Consider the following 27,360-nt stretch of genomic DNA (forward strand, 5'->3'; position numbering starts at 1 on the left):
TACTCAGACGGTGGGCCACAGTTGGTGCACAAGATTATCACACACTCTATTACTCTGTTTTCTGTTAAAGTTCTTGTCTCAAACAGAAAACACCCCGTTCCACCTTGTGATGTCATGTGGTAACACAGAAAGAGCTCCACTGTGTTTCTAAACTCCATACACCTTCACTAGAATACATTTTGGGTGATTTTAGCCCTGGAACTGGTTGTCTATTGTGTAACCAGATGAAAAATTGTAATGTAAATCCTGTTCATTTTTTGTTTCTGCATTGTGACACCTGTTTTCCTGCCGTATGGCTTTGCGCGAACGTTGAAAGATGACAGTCTCGCGCGCTTGCGGTTGAGAAAGCATCCGAAGGGTTCTATGTTTTGCCGGAGAAAGATCTGTTTAGGCCACAAAAGTTCATACTCGACGTTTTGTGTGGATGTTTTGTTTACCGTTATTTTAGTGACAACGCTGTGATAGCGCCCGTCGGTTCTGTTTCTGAACTACTGAAGAGAAAGAGAAATCAAGAACCCCAAAATTTGGAGTACGGGGTGCTCTACAACCCTGGCTTCATAAATATTGTGGAAGTTGTGCGTAATAAAAAGGAGCCGACAACTTCTCACGTTTCAGACACAGAAAGTCGTGTGTCGCTTTATTAACTGAAATCAAAACTAGTGTTGTCAGTCGATTAAAAAAATTTTGAGATGAATTAATTATGATCTGTAATTAATTTATCTAATTCATCTCTTTTTTAATCTCACCTAAAAATTGCTGAGAAAAGCCTTCAACTTGAGGTATTTTCATTTGAATTCATTATTACATTATTTTTATACTATCATTAACGTTTTATGTAAGTATCATCATTATTACTGTTACTAATCTGCATAAATAAACTCAACTTTACAACATAAAAACCATCACCACTCTAGAGCCACATCAGCCCGTTTGACATTATAATGTATTTAATGCAGCTTTGCCCAAGTCTCACAGAAACAAAACTAAAACGCATGGCTACTTTGCATAAACTCAGTGAAGAAAAGAAAAAAAAACGCTCTTGTGCGCTGATGCGGTTCAGCTTCTGTCGGACTAAAGGACACGACTCAGTGGAATATGAGTGTTCTTTCTGTGACAGAGGGATGTTGATGATGAAGGTGAGTCTGTTCTGTTCTGTGTGTCGCGACGTTTTCAGAGATCAGACGTGTGCAGGTTTATCACAGATGCGGGCGAGAACGGGAATGAAAATTACAATTCTTTGCGGGAGCGAGCGGAGCAGGACTGCACAGTGCGGAACTGTGTCCTAACAACACATAAAACAGATTTTATAATACGGCAACTCGCATACAGAAACAGTAAAGTTACAGATTAAAAATAAGATTAACGTGATTAAAAAACATAACGCGCTAAATATGACTGTAATTAATGAATCCCTACTCACAACACCAGCAAAACGGCTAATAACGGTAAACAGAACAGTGCCTCAAACGTCATCGGGTCTTAAAGGGACCACGACTATACTGAACCTGAAAACTGAACACTGAACATAGGCAAGCGTGTAACTAATGTGTCTCTAGTCAGCGGTGAATTATGTATGTAAACATGTATACTAAAGACAATACAATATCTTTATTTATATGTTTTTTTTAATATATTTTACATCTTATTACTCATCTTTCTATTTTATTTTAACTGTACATTCACATTTATATAATTATGTCTTATTTGACACCAGACTCTTGCTCTTTTTAACTTTTTTTTACTTTACTCTTTCTTACTTTTTTAGAATTTACTATTATCATTTACTTTTTTTTTAACTCTTTTGTTTATATTTATTGTGATGTGTGTGCTACTGTGCCCAAATCATTTTCCTTGTGGATCAACAAAGTTTCTAAAAAGGCAGCTGTTAACTTGACAAAACTACCACTACATGACATCACAAGGTGGAAACGAGCATTTTGAGCTTAACAAACTAATAATAAAACAATTACGCAACTGTGTGAATGAAACAAAACACAACTCCAGGTATGTTTTAAATGAGGAAACAATGTGGAAGTTGTGCCTAATAAAAAGGAGCCGACAACTCACATTTCAGAGACAGAAAGTACTTATTTAGAATTTACTATTACCATTTGTTGTGGCAAAAAATTATATATCTCTTGAAGATAAATAATGAATCCATTTGCGAAGCCTGATGAGTTTTTGGAATATAGACCAAGGTTTATTCTTGTTACAGCAGATATGGACAGAGCCTAGTCCTGCCCTGGCCACAGACCAACAGCTTCTCTCCACGAACAGTATGTCCCAACCACATCTTGCCCCATCTTCCAAGTCTCTCCCCAGTATCTCCCCATGTCTCTCCCCAGAGCATTTGAACTCTGAGTATTTATACAGAAATACAAGTTACATACATATCAAAGCAGAGTGACTGAGTAAATGAACATACAGTTGAGGACCACAAACTGCTTCCTGAAGGTGGAGACAGTTGTGCCTGATGAACCTTTACACATGTTCATGACTGGTCTGAGTTTCAGGTAGAAATCACATTCATTTACACAACGACAGATTGAAAGAAATCTTCCCACAATCTAAATTTCTATCACACCATTTTTTTATATATATATTTTTTACTCTTTGTTATTATATTTATTGTGATGTGTGAGCTTCTGTGCCCAAATAATTTCCCTTGTGAACCAGTAAAGTTTGTCTAAAAAGGCAGCTGTTAACTTGACAAAACTACCACTACATGACATCACAAGGTGGAAAAGAGCATTTTGATCTTAAGAGACTAATATTAAAACAATTACGCAACTGTGTGAATGAAACAAAACACAACTCCAGTTATGTCTTTAGAGGGAAAACAGCATTTGAACCTGTCTTAAAGCTCAAAAGAGTCACATTTGCGTAATATCGAACCTTTAATACGTTCTTCCGGTGGGCTCGGTCTCTCAAGAACACCAGGCAACAATAGACGTTAAATGAAAACCACATGATAACAACAATCCTGAAACGAAACTAGACCCAACCTTAAAAATATATGACTGAAACTACGGTTGAAGTCGGTGCCAGTAACGCACCACAAATAGGCCAGGAAACAGAGAAACAGAGCAGCTTCTCACTGTCTCCATCCTGTGAAGTACACATGTGGTTTGAGAATTATTGGTATTGACTGTAAAAACGCTGATTAAGATGAACCACAAAGGCTGCCTCGACAAGTATAATCTTTACTAAAGGTGAAAATCGTCGCCTTGATCTGGTTTTGCACTCAGTACTAAAGCAATGCGCACATCAAAGACCTGACCCTCATCTGTGGAGCGTTTTCTTGAGTTACCTTTACCGGGTAATTATGTCACAGTGCAGAGCCAAATAAACAACTTAATGATGCAAAAATGCAAACTCAAGATTTCATGTCTAAATAGAAAGCTAAAATATGCAATCTTAGCCCAAGCCCTAGTTTTAACAACCCAATTCCATAAATGTCAGGACACAGGCTGGAGTGAAAACATTGAAAAAAATAAATAAATAAATAAAAAGCAGACAGCACTGGAATCAGCTAGAATAGACAAAAATGTATGTAAAGATGCATTGTGTAACTTTTCTGCCACCTGCTTTTCACCACACAGTACGGCCTTAAACTTTTCGATCTTCATGGAGACCAAACCAGATGAAGTTACAGGTCAGATCTGTGGAAAGGCGACCCCGCTCACAGTCAGAAAGTGTGTTTTTCTACGTATTTTTGAAGCTATAATCCCTTCAAACCGTGCCCTCGTTTTATGCTGTAGTATAGTATAGATAATAAACTACTAAACACGTGCTTTTCTTTAAAATTTTCTTTCACATTACCTTTTATTTTGTACGATCATAAACGATAAACTTTTGTGCCTTCGTTAACATTATTAGTTTGCACGACCATAAACGAAAACAAAATGTCCTTCCATTTCTTTCTTTTTTTTTTTTTTTTGAATTCTCATTGTAGTTTATTTCGCACGATCATAAACGATAAACTTTTTCGCCTTCGTTAACATTTTTATTAGTTTGTGCGACCATAAACGAAAAACAAAAAATCCTTACATTCTTTCATTCTAATTGTGGTTTATTTTGCACAATCATAAATGATAAACTTTTATGCTTTTGTTAACATTAAAACAAAAGCATAAAAATGTTTGGTAACGATCCGAGGTCATTGGAGGTCACACGGGTCAATTGAAAGGTCACGCCATTATAAAGGATAGACAATTTCGGCAATTTCTGAACCATCTGCGGCCTAAAATATTCACCCAATCATCACGTTGGCACACACATAACTGGGTTACACTGGATGTTACAGGTTGAAACCGGTCAAGGTCACTTGAAGGTCAAGGTAACCAATGTCAAATATGTGTTTTTGGTCATAACTCCGCAAAGGATCGAGTTACAGCAACGGGAGTGTCTCAAAATCTCAGAAAAAAATATTATCTATTTATAATTCTATGCATTTGTATCGTAAAATATTAATAGTTTTCGAGATGATCACTAATAATAACAGTTCCTTTCTCTTTCAGATATGCCTTTAAAATTCTAATTGGAACAAAAATAATTCCATTTCTTGTTTTTCTGGTGACACAACACTGATCTACAGTCACACAACTAACATACACACAACTCATGAAAAATGACATTTTCGTTTCATGGGCCTGTACAGATACACACATTGTGGATATAATGATCATGTGATATGTGCTGTTCTCCTCATAAACTGCTTCTGTGATGATGAACTGACCCCACCGACGCCTCATGACCAGGTTGCTGTCTCTGATTGCGCTTGTTGCACATGTTTTTAACACTTTTATATCTTTAATCTGAAAATGTTTCACTGTCCCATGTCTCTATTCACTGTTTTATGCTTTAGTTGATGTGAGTGTTTTCTGTTTTTTTCTGCCTCTTGACCAGGTCGTTATTGTAAATGAGAAAGTGTTCTCAATTGACTTACCTGGTAAAATACTGAATAAATAAAAATAAATAAATATAAAACCACCTGTAATTGAATATATGTGAGGTAGTTTGGTTTAATGTCATACTGTGGAACATTCCAACCAGAGCGATGACATATATCTACAGAAACAAGAAACCTGAAAAGTTAAATAGTGCAACTTTAAGCAGGAGTTACTTCAAAATTATATTATTCAAGTGGAAGTACAGGGTAGTCATAGAAGAAAATACTCAAAAAGAAAGTAACAGCATTTGGTAAATTATATGGATGCAACAATAACGTAAATATCGTGATGTCGTATCATCAAAATGTCTCGCAATAATATCGTGGACCATCACAATATATGAAATTACAAAATTCTTTGCTTAAATGCATGGTTTTATAGTAGCAAAAGTTAATAAACATTGGGAACTACATTTCCCATGATACATTTCAGCGCAGACAACATGAAGAAATATGATTTTACTTGAATTCTTGGGATTATGATGAAAATAATTCACATCAAAATCTTTTCAGGGTATTTTAAAAGCAAAAAAGTGTACAATAATCTACAATTATATCAGCCTCTCCAGAATATCACAATAAATATCGTACCGAGGCATTTGGACATTGTTTCATAAAGATTATAATAGAGTAACTGTCTTTATATAACAGATTTGCTTTATAATTTGAGGTTACGTAGCCCAATTAGAAGGTCAAAACATTAAATAGTGCACGAAAATCTGCTATTCTCAAAGGTTAGATCATAAAAACGAGACAAACTGAATCACATTTGAAAGAGTGGTGCAAGAAACACAAATGTTCAAATCCTTTTATACTGTAAACATAGAGGTTTTGTCACTTGTTTATAGGTTATTTTGCACTAATGTCAGTAACATTCCCTGGGGTTGCTCTGTCTGAAGCTCTGTCACTCAAGTTAGACTTTAATCTGAGCTTTGTTTTAACACAATCTGATCACAAAGAACTGACTCAAACAAGTTCATGAAGTCTCTTACACACTCACCTTTTTGTTGAAAATGAAACTTCTAAATAGGATCATGAATGCTCGTATTTATCACAGGCTGCTGTTTAATTCCAATTTTGTGTTTTGTTTTTTTTGCGTTTTCAGACTACTAGAGCGTTTTAAAACACTGTCGTTCGCTGATGTGTGCGTTGGCTCTTCATGGTGACTGCTGAACATTCCTCTGTTAGAGACACATGTAGACAGAGTCGGGGAGTAACAGATTACATGTACCGGAGTTACGTAATCAGAGTACAAATTATGAGTACCTGTATTCGGTTACAGTTACTGTTTCAATGAGTGGTAATAGGATTACAGTTACTTTGTTGAAACAAATGGATTACATGGTGGTATTTTCCTGTTTTCACATTTTGGGCTAAACCAGAACTAAAACAGGACTAAAACAGGACTAAAACAGGACTTAAACTAGGACTAAAGGAGGACTAAACTAGGACTAAAACCAGGACTAAACTAGGACTAAAACCAGGACTAAACTAGGACTAAAACCAGGACTAAACCAGGACTAAACCAGGACTAAACCAGGACTAAAACTAGGACTAAAACCAGGACTAAAACCAGGACTAAACCAGGACTAAAACCAGGACTAAACCAGGACTTAAACCAGAACTAAAACAGGACTAAAACAGGACTAAACCAGGACTAAAACCAGGACTAAAGGAGGACTAAACTAGGACTAAAACCAGGACTAAACTAGGACTAAAACCAGGACTAAACCAGGACTAAACTAGGACTAAAACCAGAACTAAACCAGGACTAAAACAGGACTTAAACCAGGACTAAAACCAGGACTAAACTAGAACTTAAACCAGGACTAAAACCAGGACTAAACTAGGACTAAAACCAGGACTAAACTAGGACTAAAACCAGGACTAAACCAGGACTAAAACCAGGACTAAACCAGGACTAAAACCACGACTAAAACCAGGACTAAACTAGGACTAAAACCAGGACTAAAACCAGGACTAAACTAGGAGTAAAACCAGAACTAAAACAGGACTTAAACCAGGACTAAAACCAGGACTAAAGGAGGAATAAACTAGAACTTAAACCAGGACTAAAACCAGGACTAAAACCAGGACTAAACAATATGACACCTAACAGTCGGGTGGACATAACTGAAGGCAGCAGTGATCTCGTATAGAAATAATTTCTTTATCAATAATATTTTTAATATAGTTAAGGCAAAAACTTTTTTATGTTAAGATTCTCGTCTTCTTGGGCTCAACAGACAATTTGAAGAAAACAAACAAGAATTTTCAGGATGTGGTTGCTACATTCATGAAGTTTTAAAAACATGACAATATCAAGTAATCCAAAGTATTCAGATTACGTAACTCACCTTAAGTAACTTAATGGATTACGTTACAAACTACATTTTGGAGTATGTAATTGTAATCTGTAGGGGAATACATTTTAAAAGTAACCTTCCAAACACTGCATGTAGAACAGCCCCAGGATGATGTCAAGGCAAAGTAGAGATTTAAGTACCACCTTCGACGGAAAATAAAAGTATTATCCAGTATTCAGTATTATCAACATTATCTCTATTGCAGGTGATCCTTATGTTCCATCATGTCAGTTGTTATGGTTTTGTTTTAGTATATTACTATTTGTTTTAGTCTAGTACGGTGAGCACCAGTTCAACATTTTCCTCATATTTGGAGCAGATAAACTTGGCTGAAGGGAGGGCCTGAAAAAACAAAAGTTATCAGATAATAAAGTCCTCCTCCCCTTTCAGCCTGTGAGGCTGTGGAGTCCAGAGATCATAAAACACAGGTATTATTGTGTTAAATGTTCAGTCATAATGTCATGTCTGCTGTTTTTTATTGCATTGCAATTGAATTGCATTTTACCATTTTACCTTATTAAAATGTTGTTGTTGTTGTTGTTGTTGTTTTGTTTGTTTGTTTTGGAAAAGCATGTAATACTGAATAAAGACTTTGCATTTTCAGTGAAGACTAAACCGTTTTCAGTCCTGGTCTGGTCCCAGTCTCAGTCTTGGTCTCAGTCCTGGTCTGATCCCGGTCTCAGTCCCAGTCCGGTCCTGATCTCGGCCCTGGTCTCGGTCCCGATCTGGTCACGGTCTCAGTCCCAGTCTCTGTACCGGTCTGGTCCCGGTCTTAATCACGGTCTGGTCACGGTCTCAGTCCTGGTCTCAGTCCCAGTCTCGGTCCCGGTCTGGTTCAGTCCCAGTCTGGTCCCGGTCTCAGTCCCAGTCTGGTCCCGGTCTTTATCACGGTCTGGTCCCAGTCTCGGTCTGGTTCGGTCCCAGTCTCAGTCCCGGCCTGGTCCCCGGCCTGGTCCCCGGTCTGGTCCCGGTCTCAGTCACGGTCTCAGTCCCAGTCTCAGTCCCGGTCTCAGCCCCAGTCTCAGTTGCAGTCTCAGTCCCAGTCTCAGTCCTGGTCTGGTCCTAGTCTCAGTCCCGGTCTCAGTCCCAGTCTCAGTCCTGGCCCTGTTCCCGGTCTCAGTCCTGGTCTCAGTTCTGGTCTGATCCCAGTCTCAGTCCCCGTCCTTGTTCCGAACTTAGTCCTTGTCTGGTCCCAGTCTATGTCCTGGTCTCAGTCCCGGTCTGGTCCCAGATCTGGTTTAGTCCTGGTTCAGTTCGTATGCGTCCGGCATTGCAGTTTAAGTCAATGAAGTCACGTTTTTATCATTTTGGTTTTGGAGACAAATAATGAAGAAAATAGTTGTTTTTTCTTTTTCTTATTTTTGGTTTTATTTTGAAAAACGATTGAACCAATAACACACAGATTTAACAACATTTTAACACAACTTGAAGCTCAGAAGAGTCAATTTTCCTGCAACATAGACCCTTTAACCGCACAACTTCTCGTAGATTCTTTCGCATTTCACCATCACTTCACAACTTATTCGCTCCAGAACTTAAATATGCAACCCAACGCCTGGCCCTTTTTTAATCACTCCACTGTGGCAGCAAAACAAAGCTTCAAATTCACATAACGCTACAATGGACGGGGTCAGAGGAGCCGGGCGGGCGCAGCAAAGGGCATCCGAACAAAGGGCACACTGTCCACTCGTGAATGAACACAGGCTTACATCATCCTCGCCGCGCACCCCCAGCTCGCCGTCAAAACCGGCCTCAAACCCGCGCGCACGAAGACTGGCCCACATCCAACGCAAATCAATACGGACAAATCTGACAGGAAGAGGTGTTGACTGTTGATTCCTTATCCCGCAATTCCGAGTTGTTCCGGAAGACGAGAAATGTACCCCCCTCCCCTCCTCCTCCCTCTTGTACTGCTTCTTTTTCTTCTTCTTCTTCTTCTTCCTCCCCACTTTCAGCGATTACAGTAATTTGAACTATTATTGCATTTGCCTCTATTAATGTCATTACTGCAGTGCGGCCTTGGGATGTGTAACGCTGTACGGTTTTCAGACTCGAGACTGGAAGAGATCGATAATGATTGATCAGAGACGGCTTCGGCGGATCTCGCTGTCTCACTGGAGAACGGGGGAAATAATATTTGAGACAATAGCAGTTTAAAGTGTGTTATGAGGTTAAGAGGAAGAGGTTAAACAACGAGTGTGTCATGTTTTAAAGACTCATGTTACGTTGTTTTCTGATCTTATGTTCTCATCGCAAACAGACCTGAAGTTTTGTTTTGTTTTGTTTCATTCACATGTTTTTAAAATGTAAATTTTGCATATTTAGGTCTAAACCAGATCTAAACCAGGACTGAATCTGGACTAAACCAAGACTAAATCAGGTCTAAACCAGGACTGAAACTGGTCTGAACCAGGTCTAAACCAGGACTAAACCAGGACTAAACTATGTCCAAACCAGGACAAAACCAGAACTAAACCAGGACTAAACCAGGTCTAAACCAGGAGTGAAACTGGTCTAAACCAGGTCTAAACCAGGTCTAAACCAGGTTTAAACCAGGTCTAAACCAGGACTAAACCGGTCTTAGTTGTGGTCTCAGTCCTGGTCTGGTCCCGGTCTCGGTCCGGTCCCAGTCGCTGTCTCAGTCTCGGTCTCAGTCTCGGTCCCGGTCCTGGTCTGGTCCTGGTGTCAGTCCTGGTCTAAGTCCCGGTCTTAGTCCTGGTCTCAGTCTGGTCTGTGTCTCGGCCCTGGTCTCGGTTTTGGACTCGGTCCCAGTCTCAGTCCCGGTCTCGTCCCGGTCTGGTCTCTGTCTCAGCCCTGGTTTCGGTCCCGGTCTCAGTCCCGGTCTCGTCCCTGTCTGGTCTCTGTCTCAGCCCTGGTTTCGGTCCCGGTCTCAGTCCTGGTCTCAGTCCTGGTCTTGGTCCCGGTGTCGTCCCGGTCTGGTCTCAGTCTCAGTCCTGGTCTCAGTCTTGATTTAGTCCTGGTTTAGTCCTGGTTCAGTTTTGGTTTAGTCCTGGTTTAGTTCTGGTTCAGTTTTGGTTTAGACCTGGTTTAGTCCTGTTTTAGTCCTGGTTCAGTCCTGGTCCCTCATGTCCCACAGGTCTCTATAGGACAGTCCTGCAGATATCATGAGCCTATGCAGTTTTTTATCACCATTACCAGTAGCTCCAGTTTGACATTTAAGTTATAGCTATTTTATATTTGTTATTTTTTTTTATATTTCACGTCGGGAGAAGTGGGTGGACGCCGTTTCCTCTCGTACCCCCTCGTACCCGCCCACTCCAGCCCCCTGATTATAACATAGATCAGAAAACGGCGTAACACGGGCTCTTTGAAACACTGTTATCCCGAGCGGGCGCACACTTGCCTCGCATACATTACCTCAACAAATCAATGTTTTTGCAGCAGGTTTATTTGTGCTCTTTTATTTTTGAGTGCAATTTCCTCAGAATCATTCATCATCTTTATACTGTACGGGCTGACAGTTCATTTCATTGATCTTGGCTCAAGTAACAACAAGTGCAACTGTGAACGTCGACTGAAAGCTCAAACCCGGACTATCTCGGGATGTCTTTCACAGGACACGGACGTCTAAAGATTCAAAGGCCAAACGCAGCAGACAGATCCTCCTCACTTATCAAACTTACTGATTAACTTAAAGGTGCATTGTGTAACTTTTCTGGTGGAGGGTCCATCAAATGTTTTTCGATGTTATGGCTTTGTCTGGAATGGAGATCAAACCAGACCTCAGAATTAGGGCTGGGTATCGTTCAGAAGTTGCCGATACGATACATACCTTGATACGTTTTCGATACAGTGCACTTTTGATTCAGTACGACTCGAAATATACGAAATATTTCAAATCGATTCGTTGCAGTTCAGTGAAAAAAAAAACTGAATCAAAGCTCTGATACTAAAAGTCCATGAAGTTTGTCCAGAGTTGATATGAAAAACACCAAAACAGTGAAAATGTCAACAAAACTGTAGCTATGACACAAAATAATTTAGTAAAATATACCTAAAAATACTCTTGGTGATATGTTTCGATACAGCAGCCCACGATTTCGATACTGTATCATCAAATTAAATGATACGATACATCGATATTTCAATATTTTGGCAGAGCTCTAGTCAGAATGTCTGTTTTTTGAGCAATAAAATCACCTGTAATTAAATAAATTTAAGGTGGATCTGTTTAATACTGTGAGGCAGAGCAATGACATCTCCATAGAAACACGAAGGTGACCGTCCACTGAAACGTTACACACTGCACCTTTAAATTAACTACCGTATTTTTTGTACTATAAGGCGCAATATCAATAATGTTGAATTCTCTCATCTATTTTCACAAATAAGCTGCACCGGATTATAAGGCGCATTAAGCGAAACAAACGGACGACACTTGAGACTGATCCTTAGCCCAGGCGTCCGCGATCCATCGGCAGATCATGGCGTAATTCGCCCGGTGTTGCCTCCCTGTCTTGGTGAATGTGGATTATGAATGTGAATGTGGGTGGATAAGTTTGTTTTTTTATTTCCTACGAGGAGAACTCAAATATACACTGAGTAATAATGTGTTTAATGCAGCTTTGCGCACATTTGTTTAAGTTTTACAGAAACAAAACTTAAAACCACATGGCTAATGGCTGCATAAACTATAAGCTCTAAAAAAACAACAGCTCGCTCTTTGTGCACTGATCAGTGGTGCACATTGGTCAGCTTCTGTCGGACTAAGGACTGGTCGTGAGGTATTAATCAGTTCTCATTACCCCATGTTTACTACACGAAGCACGACACACGATTAACCCAAAACTTGGCTCGATCCCAAAAACACTAGCTTCATCAGCCGGTTTCACTTCGTGGAAACCGTCTGACCTCGCGGCATTAGGATTCATTCGCTCGACGGAAGGCAGGTACTTTTTTAAACTGGTACATTAAGCTTTTCCCAAATCCCGTAGGAAGAAGGGCAATAACTTCTTTCCCCTTGTTAAATTCACCAAACTAACTCTTGGTTCCAGCTTTAAATCCTCGATCTCAGGAATCGTTGCCAACACAGAATGTATGTCTCTGCGCTGATTGGCTGGTGCCAGGACTCGCACTTCCGGGGTTTTTGTAAAAGGTCTAGTGCAGGGGTGGGCAAACTTTTTGACTCATGGGCCACAAAGAGTTCTAAAATTTTGCGAAAGGGCCGGACCAGGAGTAGATGGATGGAGTTTTTGGTAATCCACCTCATAAGAGAAAAAAATAACATGGGATATGTGGAAAAAATATCCCATCATTGAAAATCATTACAAAGCATTACAACAAAATATCTGTTTTTCAAGTCCCACAGTTTTACTATTTATAGAAATAACTTTTAAAACACTGAAAATTATTATTATTAATACTATTATTCAAGTTCGGCAGGCCAGATTAAAAAGATTACAGGGCCGCATATGGTCCCCGGGCCGTAGTTTGCCCACCCCTGGTCTAGTGTATTCCGATTCCCTAGTCGCTGGAGAGAAATGAAATTGAGCGGAGGTACTAAGTGGCACCAGCTTGGCTAAAAAACAGTTGCACAAGTGAAAAATCATCTCAAAAGGGCGCAAAATTGCACAGTGTATGTCTGGCTTAATAGCGCTGTGTTGGTCAAACCTCTGCTTATTAGAGGTCCCATATTACACAAAATTTACTCTTTAAATTCAGCTTTAAGTCATGTTATAATGCTGTTACCTCATAAAAAACATACCTGGAGTGTTTTTCATTCACACATGTTTAAGGCTACGTTCACACTGCAGGGTTTAATGCTCAATTCTGATTTTTTTGTGAAATCCGGTGTTTTTGCGAGGTCGTTCACATTTCCAATTAAATGTGACTTGTATGTGACTCCAGTGTGAACAATTAAACAGCCCACAAGTGTCCCGCATGTGCACTGGAGACACGATGACATCAACCACAGCGAGCGTGCTCTGTGTTTATGGAAGTTGTCCAAACATGGACGCAACATTGAGCACCTGGAGATTTTAAAGTTCCTCTCGTACCGGAGCCAGAACATGAACAACTTACTGGTTTTAAGGAAAGAAAGGAACGTGTGGATGCGGAGACGTAGCCAAGAGTGGTGAGTGGCGATGTGCTTCGCTTCAGTGACGCGAAGTTCATTAACAATTTTTTAACAATTTTCGCCTACTTCAGTGCAGAATAGTGACGTTTGTGGCTTGTTGATAACGTGTAGGTCGGATGAATGCACTTTGGCCGTTCAGACTGAAGTCGCATGTCAAAAGATCAGATATGTATCGGTTTCAGGATCACATTTCGAAGTGGCCTGGGTCGCATTTGAAAAAATCGGATCTGTGTCGTTCAGACTGTCATTAAAAGATCAGATACAGGTCACATAGAGGCCAAAAAATCGGATTTGGGTCACTTCAGGCTGCAGTCTGAACGCAGCCTAAGTAACATTTTATTATTAGTCTGTCTACATCTCCAAAGCTGAAAATGCTCTGTTCCACCTTGTGATGTCATGAAGCGGTAGTTTTCAAGTTAAAAGCTACCTTGTACGTTTAATTCACGGGAGATTGTAAATTCCAGGGCTGAAATTATCCATGATGATTCTCGGCGTATGGAGTTTAAAAACACACAGTCAGTTCCTGTATTACCACATGACCACATCACAAGGTTGTTTTCATCTTGAGAGAAGAAGACCTCAGCTTAAATGTGCAGGATTTGTGTGTTAAACATGTGTGAATGAAACAAAACACAACTCTGGTTATGTTTTTGATGTGGAAAGGAGATTATAAAAGCGTAATATGGGGCATTTTAAGGCACGGACACTGAGCACAAATCACTCCAAATACAACTGTGAGACGGTAAATGAGAAAGAGAAACAATGATCAGATGGTTAAAAACTCCGTGTATCATTCGTTCATTTGTTTTTTAAGATAAAACCAAAAATAAGAAAATGAAAAAAACAACTATTTTCTTCATTGTTTGTCTCCAAAACCAAAATGAATTTTTCAGTTTTCGATTTTGTGTTTAAATTAATAATGGAAAAAAATGGATAACGACCGTTTCCCGTTTCCTTGACTAAACTGCGACGCCGGACTGAACCAGGTCTGAACCAGGACTGAGATCGGGACCAGACCAGGACAAGGACTAGGACTGAGACCACAACTGAGACCAGGACTGAGACCAGAATCAGACCAGAACTGAGTCCAGGATTGAGACAGGGACTGAGACCAGGACTAAGACCGGGACCAGACCGGGACCAGACCAGGACCAGACCAGAACTGAGACCAGGACTAAAACCAGAACTGAGACCAGGACTGAGACCAGAACTGAGACCAGGACCAGGACTGAGATGGGGACTAAGACCGGGACTAGACCAAGACCAGACCAGAACTGAGACCAGGACCAAACCAAGACCAGGACCAGGACTAAGACCGGGACCAGACCAGGACCAGGACTAGGACTGAGACCAGAACTGAGACCAGGGCAGAGACCAGGAACAGGACCAGGACTGAGACGGGGACTAAGACTGGGACCAGACCAGGACCAGACTAGAACTGAGTCCAGGACTGAGACTAGAGCTGAGTCCAGAACTGAGACGAGAACTGAGACCAGGACTAAGACCGGGAACAGGACCGGGACTGAGACAAGAACAAAGACGGGACCAGATCAGGACCAGACCAGAACTGAAACTAGGACTGAGACCGGAACTGAGACCAGGACTCAGATCGGGACCGAGACCAGGACTCAGACTGGTTTAGTCCTGGTTTAGTCTTGGTTTAGCCCTGGTTCAGTCCTGGTTCAGCCCTGGTTCAGTCCGGCATCGCAGTTTAACTCACATAAACGGGAAACGGTCGTTATCTGTTTTTTCTTAAACACAAAATCAAAAACTAAAAAAAACAAATCATAATCTGTTTTTTCATTTTGGTTTTGGAGACAAATAATGAAGAAAACGGTTCATTTTGTTTTCTTATTTTTAGTTTTACATTGAAAAACGAATGAACAAACGATACATGGATTTAAAAACTGTGAAAAGTTGATTTTGCAGAATAAGTATCTGTTACATACTGGGCAATGTGCAGCGTTTCTGAAATCATTCTTCTTCTTCTTCTTCTTCTTCTTGTTCTTATACAAACCCAGCGCTCCTAAACCACCTGCTGTTGTCGACTCATGGTCCAGTGCAGCTCTTCCTCTAACACTGTTCAGATGTACAGTCCGCTCCGGCTCTGATCAATGCACACACCACACTGACCTAATCACTTCTGACAGGCCAAACATCCACCAATCTGCACTAACGACTCCACAAGAATTTCACGTTTACATCCAGCAAAAACCGTGCAACTTTTAATCCACTTTTACGGTTTATTTTCATTAGAATTAACAGGTGGCAGCGGTTTAAAGGTCTTATATTACGCAAAACTGACTCTTGTGAGATTTTAGTCATGTTAGAATGTTGTTTCCTCATCAAAAACAGACCTGGAGTTTAGTTTTGCTTCATTCACACGTGTTTGAGTAATCCTAGTCTGTCTATAGCTCCAAAGGCAATTTTAGTGCATTTATCCTGGCCTGGATTTTTTTCTTAATTTTGCTGTTAAAACTCCCCCTTTTACCCCCTAAGGAAGTGTTGTACATCGTTTTATTCAGTGCAACCTGTTATTTCACAATCTGTACACTGTAGTTGTGTCATATGGCTGTAATAAAAGCTACGGGACCAAAAATACAAATGGAAAAAACAAAAAAATGGAAAACAAAATTCACACTCGTTCAAACAATACACAGCAAACATGTAAAAACAACTTTTTGGATATAAAAAAAGCTTAATTTAGGGCCTTAGCGGCAAAAGTCAAGTCTGTAGGTAAACTAAAAATATCATTATTGCCTCAAAACAAACACACAAAAAAAGTGCAATGGCCTCATGACTTTCCTGGTGTCAGTCATGGAAACAGCTGAGCCACATCACTTCCTGCATTCCCATGGTGTTTATTAAATTTGGATTTGGACATTTGGACTGAAATAAAATAAAAATAGCAAGGGATGCGCAATTACACAGACCAAGATGTGTAATTTGTCATTTATTTGAGAAATATCTGCACTTAGAGCAGCTTTTTCAATTGTTACGAACACAGACGCTCAGAGCAGTCGATCATCTTGACTCACTACACTCTTTGGCAAAGTTTGGGCCGATCAAAATAGACGGAGTGCATGAGTTTGGAGGAAAACAAAGTTCCTATTGGACACTCGTTTTTCCTACATCATCACCATCAGCCGAGTTGAGCCTTGTGTCTGTTTCCCTGTTTTTTTTTTCAAGTTGGACCTGCATTCCGGAAATAAAGACTTGACACGCAGCGTGTGTATGGCGTAGGATAATGCTGAAAATATGCTCAGAAAGCCGCAACTGTCAGCTTTTTGAGGGAAAAAAGTAAATTTATATATTTTACGAGCTTTCTCTGTTGTGGCCCCTAAGTTTTGGAATACCCTCCCTCATCACCTGAGATCTTGCTCCTCCCTACCTCACTTTAAAACCCTTTTAAAAAACAAATTTTTTTCAAGATGGCGTTCAACAGCCCATGAGCTCTATGTTAGACTATTATCTTTGTATCAAGTCACTCTTTTAAATCCGTGTATCATTCGTTCACTCGTTTTTCAATATAAAACCAAAAATAAGAAAATGGAAAAACAACTATTTTCTTCATTATTTGTCTCCAAAACCAAAATGAAAAAACAGATAACGATTCATTTTTTTATTTTTCGATTTTGTGTTTAAATGAATAATGGAAAAAAAGTATAACGGCCATTTCCAGTTTCCGTGACTTTTACACTGCATACAGACTGAACCAGGACTGAACCAGGTCCAGGACCAGACAGGAACCAGACCAGGACTGACACCAGGACTAGACCAGGACCAGACAGTGATTGAGACCGGGACTGAGACCGGGACCAGACCAGGACCGAGACCGGAGCCGAGACTGGGGCCGAGACCGGGGCCAGACCAGGACCAGACCAGGACCAGACCGTGATTGAGACCAGGACTGAGACAAGACCAGACCAGGACTGAGACCGGGACCAGACTGAGATCAAGACAGGGACCAGACCAGGACCAGATCGGGACCAGACCAGGACAAGACCAGGACCAGACCGTGATTGAGACCGGGACTAGACCAGGACCAGACTGGGACTGAGACAGAGACCAGACCGGGACCGAGACCGGGACCGGAGACCGGGACCGAGACTGGGACCGGGACCAGACAGGGACTGAGACCAAGACCAGACTGGGACCGAGAACGGGACTGGGACCAGACCGTGATTGAGACCAGGACTGAGACCGGGAGCAGACCAGGACTGAAAATTGTCTAGTCCTGGTTTAGTCTTGTTTTAGTCCTGGTTTAGTCTTGGTTCAGTCCGGCATCCGTTTTTTTTTTTTTTTTTTTTTTGTTTGTTTTTTTTTTTTCCATTTTTCATTTAAACACAAAATCGAAAACTGAAAAAAAAAAAAAAAAATCATTATCTGTTTTTTCATTTTGGTTTTGGAGACAAGAATGAAGAAAATAGTTGTTTTTCCATTTTCTTATTTTTTTGTTTTATATTGAAAAACGAATGAACAAATGACACACGGATTTTCCTGTATCACCACATGACATCACAAGAGTATTTTCGGTTTGAGAATTAAACACGTGCGAATTAAACAAAACACAACTCCGGGTTTATTTTTGACGATGAAACAACATTACAACATAGATCTGAAAGTCGCGTAATCTGACCTCTTTAAATCAGCGCCACTGCTACACACTTTGAGCATCGAAACCAGAAAAAAAACCAGCGAGCGCGTACATCACCGGGGCCCGTCATCGCCCGTGCCATCAGGCTGTCAGGCTGGATTAGTCATTTCGGTGCAAATTGAGAGAGTTCGTGATTGTTATTAAGCAACGTGCCACTGTAGCACTTCGTAGGTGTGTCCACAGACAGGGAGCAGGTGTGATTCAGAGCCGCCAATAAACACAGAAAAAAAAAAAAAAAAACGGCACTTACACATTCAGAACAGCCGGGGGAGCAGTGCATTCTGGGATATTGTTATGTTCGCTTTTACGGTTGAGGATTCTTATAGAGGTATTTAAGTGTGGGAGAGGAGGGAGGAGGCGCTCTTCTGATTTGGGGCCGTAGCAGACTGTCACACACGATGGATGAAACGTACCGTAAATCCGCGCAGAGACGACGGTGAAAATACGCCAGCTAAATTTATAGATCAAAACTACATATTTCTTTTCTCAGAGAGGCATTAATCATTCATTTAATTTACCCCAGTAAAGACGGAAAAACCTGACGAGCACAGCACAGGCCTATATAAGCAATGGAATCTAGAATTTGTGTCTTGTGTCTTAAATTAACATTCTTTATTTTATTCCACGCAGAAATGCAGATCTAAGCATAAAGTCAGACTATAGTTTACACCGATTAAAGGATCTATATTACACAAAATTAACTTTTTAAGCTTTAAGTTGTGTTATAATGCTGTTACTTCATCAAAAATATACCTGGAGTTGTGTTTTGTTTCATTTATTAGTCTGTCTACATCTCCAAAGCTCAAAATGCTCAGTTCCGACTTGTTTAATTCGTTTTTCAAAATAAAACCAAAAATAAGAAAATGAAAAAAAAAACAACTATTTTCTTCTTTATTTGTCTCGAAACCAAACCAAAATGAAAAAATGGATAACGATTCATTTTTTTTCAATTTTGTGTTTAAATGAATAATGGAAAAAATGGATAATGACTGTTTCCCGTTTTCGTGACTTGAACTGTGATGCCAGACTGAACCAGGACTAAACCAGCTCTAAACCGGTCTCAGTCCTAGTCTCAGTCTCGGCTCAGTCCCGGTCATGGTCCTGGTCTTGGTCTGGTCCCGGTTCTCAGTCCTAAAGTAGGACTAAACCAGGACTGAACCAGGACTAAACCAGGACTAAACCAAAATTGAACCAGGACTGAGCCAGGACTAAACCAGAACTGAACCAGGACTAAACCAGGACTGAACCAGGACTGAACCATGACTGAACCAGGATTAAATCAGGACTAAACCAGAACTGAACCAGGACTAAACCAGGAGTGTCAGGACTGGCTCGGATGTACCACCCGCGTAAACTGTTGGGTGATCAGGAAACTGAGACCAGACCGGGACCAGACCGGGACTGAGACCTGGTTTAGTCCTGGTTCAGTTCTGGTTTAGAGCTGGTTTAGACCTGTTCAGTCCTGTTTTAGTCCTGTTTTAGTCCTAGTTTAGTCCGTATGCAGCATAAAACTCCGGCATCGCAGTTTAAGTCACGAAAACGGGAAAATGACTTTTTCCGTTTTTTCCATTATTCATTTCAACACAAAATCGAAAAGTGAAAAAACTAATCATTATCTGTTTTTTTCATTTTGGTTTTGGAGACAAATAAAGAAGAAAATTATTGTTTTTTCTTTTTCTTCTTTTTGGTTTTATATTGAAAGACGAATGAACGAAAGAAAAACGGATTTAGTTTGAAGTTAATTCCGAGACTGAAATGATCCGATTAATTCAGTTTAAGAGAAGAATTCAGCCTAAATATGCAGATTTTGTGTGTTAAACATGTGTGAATGAAACAAACACTACTCCTGGTATGTTTAAATTTGGGATTAAACCATGAATTAAAACTACAAGAGCAAAACTAAATCAGGAAAAAAAGATTGTGACTAGATAAAGACTAAGAAATGGTCAGTCAAACTCTCCATATGACATTATTTGTTATATGTAAGGACATTGTGATGGTAACAGACAGAGAATTTGTATTTCTGTGCTGCGCCAGCTTCACATCTCCAGTTCAGCCCTTGTCATCTCAGCCTACTTCATTAGAGGTATAATGCTCCCTGCAATTGTGGTCCAAGGTTCAATCCACAAAAACAAAAGATTTTAGAGGGGCTGCACTAGGGTTTCGCGGTATCCAAATTTTGCAGTATCTGTTAAACCTCAGGATTTTACCGGGGTGTACAGTATTACCATATTACCAAAATGTTTTAGTACGACTTTGGTAAACTATGAATCCACGCTGCTGTACGATCTATGTGTATGACCTGCAGATTTATAATCTCTGAAAAGTTTAACATGAACCATCTCCAGCTCGATACACCGCAGCACATCCTCTGTCGCAGAAAGAACACTCATATTCCACTGAGTCGTGTCCTTTAGTCTGATAAAAGCTGAACAGCATCAACGACACAAAGAGCGCTAATAGTTTATGCAAATGTGCCATGTAGTTTTAAGTTTCATTTCTGTAAAACGTAAACAAGCCAAAATGCTGCCAAATTTCAGAAGTACTAGTACTTTGTGTTTTTTTGGGACCAACTCACTTGCGGCCAGACTTGCCGTTTTGTCTTGGTCTCTCTTATGAGCGTCACGTGACAACGGAACAAAACGAACCAAACATCATCTCCCCACACAGTTAAAAGAAACATAGACACTGTTAGTTTTAAAATCGTGATCGTATTAAATTGAAAAGACGTACAACCGCACGTTCATTTGTGCTGAGCAAACAACAGGTATCAATAAATTATAATATCATATTAGGTTCTTATGCGCTGCAGATTTATAATTTAAAATGTCGGTAATGAAACTGATACCGTATCACAGTATTACCGCCCAACTCTAGACTGCACCCAATTTTGGTTGATGTAGTTGAGCTAAGTATACGACTTGCCTCAGTACAGATATATGGTCAAAGTATGATTGCTGTATGCTGTCTACATCTAATTATAAAGCATTTTATCACTCAAAAACAAGGAAGTGGTGCGCTGTAAGCATGTTAGTTGTTATTAGCTTTACCAAAAACTCCACTCAGGTCTCTGAAAGCTGCGAAAAACGCTTAATTACATGCAAATGAATAATTAGGATGCTCAGAACGTGTTAGGAAAGTGACGCAATCATTTCAAAATGAACTAATTTCAGTTTTGTTTTTTTAGGAGAGAAAAAATCAGCAACTAAAACGCATTTTAGCATAATTAAAGTTCCCATATTATGCTATTTTCTGATCTTTGTTATTAATGTTGTTTCTTCATGAAAAAACATACATGGAGTTGTGTTTTGTTTCATTCCCACGTGTTTAACAAAAACTCATATTTGGACTTCTCTCAAACAGAAAACACTCCAAAACGTTCCACCTTGTGATGTCATGTGGTGATACAGGAAAGTGCTCCATTGTGTTTTTAAACTCCATACACCTTCACTAGAATCATTTGGATAATTTCAGGTCTGGAAATGTCAAATCTTTACTGCACTAAAGGTAAAAGTACGGAAGCCAGGAGGACAAACGCCGCAACAAATACAAATGCGACAACACAAATGCAAACACCACAACACAACAAAAAGCCACAACAAACCAAAAAAAGCCACAACGGAAATGACCACAGGACTCTATTTTAATGCAGACACCACAACACAACAAAAAGCCACAACAAACCGAAAAAAGCCACAATGGAAGTGACTGTGGGACTCAATTTTAATGCAAACACTGCAACAAATGCAAATGCCACAACACAACAAAAAGCCACAACACACCAATAAATGCCACAACACACCAATAAAAGCCACAACACACCAATAAAAGCCACAACACACACAAAAAAGCCACAATACACCAGTAAAAGCCACAACACACCAATAAATGCCACTACACACCAATAAATGCCACAACACACCAAAAAAAAGCCACAACACACCAAAAAAAGCCACAACAGAAGTGACCGTGGGATTCTATTTTAATGCAAACACCACAACACAACAAAAAGTCAAAACGTAAGAGATCGCTGGACTGTATTTTCCGACGGACCAAGCGATGGTCAGTCTTCGATCTTGGCCACAAAACAAGAAATTACTTTTACTTACGTTTACAACTTCGTTCACTTCTCCGTTCCTTTACTTTTCACATTATTGTTCTTTTCCCATTCACTTCCCGGTCACTGTCATTGTGGCTTTTTTTGGTGTTTTGTGGCATTTTTAAATTTGTTGTGACTTTTTGTTGTGTTGTGGCTTTTTGTTGTGTTGTCGCGTTTGTATTTATTGCGGCTTTTAACTTGAAAACTACCGCTTCATGACATCACAAGGTGGCACAGAGCATTTCCAGCTTTGGAGATGTAGACAGATTAATAATAAAGAATTACTCAAACATGTGTGAATGAAACAAAAACACAATTCCAGGTCTGTTTTTTTTTTATCTTAAAGAATCAATTTTGCGTAATATAGAACCTTTAAGTTGTTTCATTCTTTATTTTCAGGAAGAAACTTGTCAACTTATTGCTTTTTCTGCACAAAACTCTGACACTGCAGGGCCAATTTGTTGCTTATACCAAAGATCTCACATCCTCACAGTAACAAAAACCAATATTTTAGCTGAGCATAAAAGGGCACTGTAGTTTTTCCAATATAATGCAGGCCTAATATGCATGCATAATTGATGACAGTGCATTATGGTATAATAGTAAACAGAATGGTGGTGTAGTTGATTGCGGCCCCAGATCCCCACAGACAAACAATGCTGCTTTTACTTATAATGGGACACAATAACTTCCTTAAATCCTCATCTTTGTAATGCAACGTACAAGCTTTTATTTATGCTTTATCACAGAAACACTTTTATTTTATGAGATGATTTTTTCAGACCAAGTGTTGCCAGATTAAAGGGCCCATATTACGCTATTTTTTGATCTGTGTTATAATGTTGTTTTCTTATCGTAAACAGACTAGGAGTTGTGTTTCGTTTCATTCACACATGTTTAACACACATCTTCAACATCTTCAATAGAATAAGTTGGATAATTTCAGCCCTGGAATTGCCAATCTCTTCTGAACTAAAGGTAAAAAGCAGCTGTTAACTTGAAAACTACCACTACATGACATCACGAGGTGCACTGGAAAAAAAACAATATCTAGGTAAGTTCAAATGGCTTAAATTACGTACATTTTACTTTATTTGAGTCGGTTCAGCTTGACAAGTCAAATTATCTACCAATGGAATAAGTGTGTTTTTCTTTAATTCAAGCAACATTTCATTTTGTTTCTTATTTTAAGTGCAAAAAGTTGTTGTTTTTCTTATTTTAAGTGCAGCAAGTTGCATTTTCATATTTTAATTACAAAAAGTCTTGTTCCATTGGCAGATAATTTTACTTGTGAAGCAAAATTCACTCAAATCATGATGAAACTTAAGTCATCTAGTCAAGTCATCTTAACTTGACTAGATTTTTGTTGTTCATTTTGAGGTTTGAAGATGTAGACGGATTAATAAACCAGAGTTAGTCAAACGTGTGACTGAAACAAAATACAACTCCAGGTTTGTTTGTGATGAGGAAATAACATTTTAACATGGCTTAAAGCTCACAAGAGTCAATTTTGTGGATCTTTAAAGAGGCAATCAGAATATGGAAACATGCCCGTGAGACTATCAACCGGGACGAGGGGGCTTTTTAACTGTCACACTCCTGGGAAATCGTACTGCAGAGGTCGGACTGCAGATGGCGCTTTTGTCCTCCCTTTATTCTGCCCTACAAAGGAGAACGCCGTAACGTCATGTTTGGTCAAAAATGACTAGTGAAAAATGTCATCTTGGGGGTATTTGAGATCTCATTTATCATGTGAATAAATATCGTGAGCCAATTTGATTGTTTTAACAAGAAAATAAAGCTGTAACATCCAAAACCATACGAGAAACCACAGCAGAATGGCATAACGGTCATTACGTAGTTAAGGTCTTTTGCCATTGTAGGGCAGCGTTGTTAAGAAGACAGCCCCAAAACCAGAAATCAGCTAACCAGTGACGTCACAACAACATCAGGACCACTCTGAGGAAGAGCGCTGATGAGCAGTCGAAATTCAGGAATAAAAAAAACAAAAACAAAACCAAAAAACAACTCTTGGTCTGAAAAAATAATCGACTAAACTATTAGTGGTTCTGTGATAAATCAAAAACAAAGCTTGTATGTTGTAGAACAAAGTGAGAATTTGAAACAGTGATTCTGTCCCATTATAAGTAAATGTCTGAAAAGCCTGAAAAAATCTAATCAAATAAAATGAATTAGTGAAAGACCAAATCAACCTTGTTGGACAGTACCACTCCTGTGCCATTTCTCCCTCTCTCTTTCTCTGCACAGCAAAAACTGGAGGGTTAAAATTTCAGGGTGAAATATTTCAGAGTTGTTTTAACACAAAAAGTGTTATTTTAACTATTTGAAAGTTAAATGGGTGTTTATTTGCCAGAGTTGATATGGTTGAAGTGAATTCAACTTCCACTAGTGTTAATTTGGCTCCTCCCATCCACCACTTCAAACTCCGCGAGAGAAGACCAGTTTGGACCAGTTTTGTTCATAATTTCATCTTAAATTAACTAAAATAAAGTGTAAAAATCAAACATCTCTGTGTTGTTAAGCTGAATCAGGATAACCCAACAAAGTGCTATCCGTTTACTCTCAAAACATTAATATAACTCTTGATTTTGGGGTTAACTTTGGTCCTGTGTTACTTAATTCACATTTCCAAACATGTTAAATTAACTCTAGAACAGATTGGACTCACATGAACCCTGAGAAAATGTTCAAATTGCTTCTGTGAGAGTCCATTTTAACACTGCACTTTTTACTGCGTGTCTGTGCCCGCCGTCACATCTGGACCCCTGCCCCGTCGGAGCAGAGGGCACTGGAAACACATGCCCACTGTGACCTGTACAAAAAGATAGCATCCTCACACTTCCTGACAGGCAGATTAATGGACGCCTATAGGAGCTCCACTGTAGGCCCCCCCACCCAAAAGCCTGACGGAGACAGAATAGTCTAAGCAGCCCCATTCATTACTGCAGGAGTACAGAAAGAGCACACACAGCACTGACAAACCGGCTCCTTGTGAGTAATAGCTAAAGAACTCATAAAGGAATACATACACGCTGTTGTGGTGGCACTGAATCTATGCCACTCCTTTCTGAAGCTATCAAAAATGTTACATGTTTGTTATTAAAAAATATATACATACGAATATAATAATCTAATAATAATAGTACGTTTATTTTGATATTCTCATAAATGATCAACTGCATTATGTTCCAACAGGGATAAAGGCAATTATTTTACGTCACTAATCACGAATGCAGCATACAAAAAATCAATAATTCCGAAAAGGAGCAGGGAGGAGCAAACGCTTATTTGCCCCCACCCCCTTTTACGATGCCATTAAAGCAATAATGTGCTTCTGCCAGACTCATATAATAGTATAAGTCATGTTACTCCAGACAGAAAATAAATAAATGCATTTCAAAATGTTTTAGGGTTCATTCAAATGACCAATTCACTTAAATTCCTTCTTCTAAATACTTAAATATAATCATTTCTTTGTACCTTGGTTTAAACATTTTCATATTTGGGCATTTTTGTGCTCATCACTAAAAGAGTTCCAGATTTTGACCACACAAATTGAAATACAAAATGTTCCTTGTTGTACGGCCATTTTAAAGAGATACAGTACATTCCCCTTTCATTATAAGTACTTTCTCCTCCATCCATTTTCTTCTGCTTATCCGGGGCTGGGTCGCGGGTGCAGCAGTCTAAGCAGGGACTTCCAGACTTCCTTCACCCCGGACACTTCCTCCAGCTCCTCTGGGGGGACTCCAAGGTGTTCCCAGGCCAGTCCAGAGACATAATCCCTCTAGCATGTCTTGGATTGTCCCTGGGGCCTCCTCCTGGTGGGACATGCCCGGAACACCTCCTGAGGAAGGCGTCCAGGAGGCATCCGGAACAGATGCCCGAGCCACCTCAACTGGCTCCTCTCGACGTGGAGGAGCAGCGGCTCTACTCCGAGCTCAAATCGTGTGACTGATCTCCTCACCCTATCTCTAAGGGAGCACCCAGACACCCTGCTTGTATCCATGATTTCGTCTTTTCGATCATTACCTAGAGTTCATGACCATAGGTGAGGGGAGAAACGTAGACTGACCGGTAAATTGAGAGCTTTGTGTTTCGGCTCAGCTCTCTCTGAAAGTAGAGAGCCTTCCCTTTCAATAAAATGTTTCTGGATATTTTTTGGTAGTTTTTTTTTTTTCCTTTCTGCCTTGTACATTCTTTTTAGCTATCTGGAAGCTTATCATATCCTTAAGTTTTTACATTTTTGAAGTGATAAACAGCTGGGTGGTGTGGTCATAAAACCCAGCGTCATAAATTATTCGTTTGCTCTTTTCTGTAAATGAATAGTGGTTCTAATATTGATTTACAATTATAAAAATGTGGTGCGTATATATTCTAATGCTATCTGTAGTTTCTACTCCAGTACATCTTTTAATTGAACTGAAAAGTAAAAGTTTTTTTTTTTTATTATTGTGTGAGACCTGCTGAAAAAGCTGAGGAGTTATAATTGTATAAAGTCCATAGCTTGAGAAAACAAAAATATAAAAATAAATGCATTTTATAAATAAATACATTTCTACTGAAGCCTTATAAAACCTCAAAATATATGCGTGAAAATCTTTTACTTTTTACTCTTTAACTACATTTTAAAACAGATACTTTAATACTTGTACTTTCATCATGTGATAGTTTTTACTTGAGGTTTTTTGTTTTGTTTTGCTCCAGTATCTGTACTTCTACTTAAGTAACAAAACTGAGTACTTCTTCCATCACTGAAATTGTTGCATGTTTGTAATTTTAAAAATACATAAAAATATAAAAATGTGGTGTGCATGTGGGGAGGTGGAGACGCCGGAAGAGGATTTGACTTTTTAGTTTTTAAGCACATTTTTAAACAGGTACTTTAATACTTTTACTTTAGCAGATGTTTTTTCATGTGACACTTTTACTTGAGGTTTGTTTTTGTTTTGTTCCAGTATCTGTGCTTCTGTTTAAAGCTGCATTGTGTAACTTTTCGGATGCTTTTCTGTGTGGAAATGTTATTGCTTTGTCTGGAATGTTTCACAGTACTGTATTAAACCTTTCTACTTTCATGGAGACCAAATCAAGTTACAGGTCAGATCTGTTTTTCTTGGTATTTTTGAGCTATAAAACCACCTGTAATTGAATAAATGTAAGATAGAGCTG

This window comes from Boleophthalmus pectinirostris, unplaced genomic scaffold (assembly GCF_026225935.1).
Source record: "Boleophthalmus pectinirostris isolate CB_2022bp ecotype Guang Dong unplaced genomic scaffold, ASM2622593v1 HiC_scaffold_2, whole genome shotgun sequence".
Lineage (NCBI taxonomy): Eukaryota > Metazoa > Chordata > Actinopteri > Gobiiformes > Gobiidae > Boleophthalmus > Boleophthalmus pectinirostris.